This window comes from Geospiza fortis, unplaced genomic scaffold (assembly GCF_000277835.1).
Source record: "Geospiza fortis unplaced genomic scaffold, GeoFor_1.0 scaffold254, whole genome shotgun sequence".
In the NCBI taxonomy this organism is placed as follows: domain Eukaryota; kingdom Metazoa; phylum Chordata; class Aves; order Passeriformes; family Thraupidae; genus Geospiza; species Geospiza fortis.
Genome location: NW_005054441.1, coordinates 1242093 through 1245820, shown reverse-complemented (window position 1 = coordinate 1245820; position 3728 = coordinate 1242093). Strand labels below are relative to the sequence as shown.

General features: G+C 53.0%; 1 long non-coding RNA gene across 1 annotated transcript; it reads left to right on the top strand.

Annotated features, from left to right (window-relative positions):
• Positions 1 to 847: 847 nt before the first annotated feature.
• LOC115948603 lies at positions 848 to 3456 on the top strand. The gene is made up of 3 exons (XR_004082409.1): positions 848 to 924; positions 1274 to 1422; positions 1768 to 3456. It is a non-coding gene; the product is annotated as an uncharacterized LOC115948603 (long non-coding RNA).
• The last annotated feature ends 272 nt before the right edge of the window (positions 3457 to 3728 follow it).

Sequence of the window (3728 nt, the reverse complement as noted above, 5' to 3'; positions counted from 1 at the left end):
CAAGCCGGACCGAAGCCTTTGTTCCCCGCCGTCTCTGGCCGATCCGGGCAGCTGCGGTCACCGCGGGTCACTGTGAGTGGAGGAAGCGCTGTGGGGGACGCGAACCTTCAGCTTCCTTTGGAACCGCAGTGACACCCCTCAGGGCTCCCTCGGGAAGGGCCTTTGAAGTACATCCTTCCTTCTTCCAGAACATGCAATTCCCAGCAGCTGCTTCGAGAAGACACTGGAATTTCTCCACCTCCCGAGCTCCTCTGACCTCTGGGGAATGGGCAGGCTGAAGGGAAGAGGATGAGGAGGAAGTCTGGGCCATCAGGGCTGGCCAGGAGCTGCAGACACAGTGCCTGGGCTTGTGTCCAGCTGTGTCTGCACCCCAGTACTGTCGGTACCAGAGCCCTGGAGCATCCTCTGTCAGACCCATTGGCAGTCTGGGGTGCTTGGGAAGGCACTTCTGGCTTCCCTCACCCAGGGGTTTCCGAGGCCGTGGAGAGGAGGGGGATTACTGCAGGTGTGAGAGACTGGGTTCGGGTTTGATGTCTGCACCTGTTCAATTGGCAGGTGAGGTGAAGAGCTGCATTTTGGTTGTACGTGTGGCTTCTCAGTGCCACGAGAACAGGTTGGGATGCTGCAGTTTCAGCTCCAGATGGGAAATTTCCCACCTTTCCCTGCTATGCATTTCCAGTAGAACTTTTTTCCTCCAGTAGCGGCAGATAAGGTTTTGCTTAAATTGAAAAAGGCCTTTTGGTGCTCTTGAGGTGAGCTGGGAACTCAGCCAGGTGTAGATTGCAGACTGCTTTGAGTGCTGACCATAAGGTGAGTTGGAAGCCTCATGGACTTGTTTCTCTTTCCTCACAGAGCCTTCAGCTACGCCTGAGGCCTCTGTGCCATCGAGGATTCCAGGTTACACATGGATCTTGATTGTTGCAGGTGTGTGAGACTCAAGAGTGCTGCACATGGTCTTGGACCTACCTACCTTGGCCTATATATTGAGTATCCTGATGGGATCAATTCCAGACCTCTATCAGGAGCTGCTTTTGCTGCACTGGGAGGACTAAGGGAGGCCTGACACCACAGCTTAACTATTGCTGTGCCTTGGGTGTGTTGTGTCCTTGGAAAGGCCGTTCCATGCAATCTGGCACTAGCTTACCTCCTCTCTGTCTGTCCCTTGCCCTCGAGGGACACTGCTCATCTCTGCTTGTTGGCTCATGGTGTTGAGCAGCAGTGCTCTGTCCCAAGACCAGAGCAGTGAGAGGGTTTCTGCTTGTGCACTCTCTAGGGCTCCTGATTATCCTGGCAGTGGCAAGTTCTGTTGCTGTGTGGGGTCTGTCCAAAGCAAAATGCAGATCTGACACCTCCAGTCTTGAAAAAGCCTCCAGGGAACAGCTGATGCCTGGCAAGAGCCAGAAAGCCTCCTTGCCCTGAAGGGTAAGTGTTTTGCATCCCATGTGCTCCAAGTGCCCGAGGGAGAAATTCCTTCTTGCCTTGAGTTTCTGCCTTCTAGAGCTTTCCCCTTGGAAGGGGGGGAGGTTTTGGGGGTTAGGTTTTCCTAGCTTCCCTGATGCTTGCCAACCAGGGGCATGGGGTTTTGGTCTGCCCTGCAGCAGCAGAACTCTCCCCTTTCCTCCCTGCTGCCAAGGACATGGAGCAGTCCTGCTGAGATACTGATCTTCTAGTGTGGGACTTTTCCTCCACTTTGCATAAATTGAATTCAAACTAGGTTTCTTCCCAAAGGACTGTCAATAACCAGGTGTTTTTCTGGCTTTGTAACAGGGATCCTTATCCCAAGGTGATAAGGTGAGACTGGCTTGGTCTGTCTCCTGCTCACCACAAAGCCTGACTGAATTGGACATCAGCTCTCAAATCTGTCTTGTTACACTGGAATACCAAGAGGATGCTCCCTTTGTAAATGGGTCTTAGATTGTAGGACTGCCTTGGCTCCAGAAATAGCACGGGACCTTCCCTGGCACTGTCCATCAGCCCTCCCAAAGGTGTCAGAAATGTCTTCATTGTTCTGCATGACAGTTGTTGCTGCTGATGCCCACCACTGTGGCCTTGGACTCGAAGATGTTTTTCTCCTTGAAATGCCACGTGCTGTTCAACTGTCTCCTTCCATTTCCAGCCAAGAGCCTTTTTTCGTCTGTCCCATTCTTCCCCCTGGATTTTGTCAGGGAACAGGAACTTTCTCACCTGTTTCCAAAGGCACTCACTGGCTGCACAGGTCAGACAAATACTCCATGTTTGCACTACTATTTGATGCTGCTCAGTCCCATGCACAAGAGGCTTTTACTGACAGTGCCACTGTGGGGGTGACGGTTGGTCTGGCTTTGCTGTGCAGTCACCTGAGCCCATGTGGGGCAAGGAGCTCCTCGGCCCTGGGCTGGCAGCTCCTTTCACACTCCCTTCCACAACATATCCATGCTTGCCAGAGCTGCTCTCCCCACCCCAGTGCTGAATACTGCATGGGGCTTCTCTTAACACTCTTAATGGCATCTCCTTAAAACTGTTCTGACATGAGTGGTGTCCCTCGAGGGTCTGTACTGGGACCAGCACTATTCTGTGTTTTCATCAGCGTGTAGAGTGAGATCAGGTGGACCCTCAGCCAGTCTGAGGGTGAGACCAGGCTGAGGAGTGCAGGTGGAGAGGGGGATGTCATCCAGAGGGACCTTCAGGCCCACAGGAACCTCATTAAGTTTGATAAGTTTGCACTTTTGTTAGGGCAAACCCTGGAGAAGAGATGACTCCAGGGAGCCTTGTTGCGTCTTGTCCAAAAGGGGGATTGTAAGAAAGACGGAGAGGGGCTTTTCGCCAAGGCCTGTAAGGACAAGGGGCAGCAGGTGCAAACTGACAGAGGGTGGGCCTAGGTAGGACACGAAGGAGGCTTTTGTGGTGAGGCCCTGGCTCAGGTTGCCCAGAGCAGCTGTGACTGCCTCATCCCTGGGACCAAGCTGGACAGGGCTCTGAGCGTCTTGGTCTAGTGGAGATGTCCCTGGAAGTAAGTCATGTCTTTGGCCAGGGCTCCACGTGCCACACAGACAGTGTCTGACCCAAGGACTGAGTGCTGTGTATCTCTCAGAACTGACTGTGCAGGGGCAGATTAGTGCCCAGTGCCTCTGGTTCAGCATTGGCCACATGCACCTTGCACAAGTGATCACTGAGTGCGCCAAGCTGCTGCCTTGACTGCTGACCTCTGTGCCTTGAAGGTGGGAACTTGGCTTGCCAAGCTGACACCAGTCACCAGCCTTGGAGTAAGAGTCTTCCGCTCCTGGATAGTGTGTGAGTGCTGCCATACCCCAGGGGAGTAGCTTCTATATGTGGTGTGGAGTCCTGAGCTATCCCAGGGCTGCTGTTTTTAGTACCAAGGAGTCATTTGCAAGGGCACACACAACCTTCTGTTTCCAGGGACAGACAGAGATAGCTGTTGTGACTGACACAGGAGAATAAAGAATGTAAAATTAACAAGTTCTGGAGTTTTTATTTTTCCTGGATATGTGCATTTGCATGGATTCTGTATATGGGAGGCCAGGGGCTGCATGACCTTTGGATTGTCACATCCTAGGAAAGAGGACTTGGGGTGGGTGGGCTGGCATGGGGTGCAGTGAGGAAGCTGTGCCTGCCTGGGACAGATGTGACTGCAGCACACACCAGCTGTAGCAGAGAAAATGAAATACGGGAACAAAGCAAACAGGACAGGAAGAACAGATGCCACAGTAGCACCTCTGCTGCTACTGCTG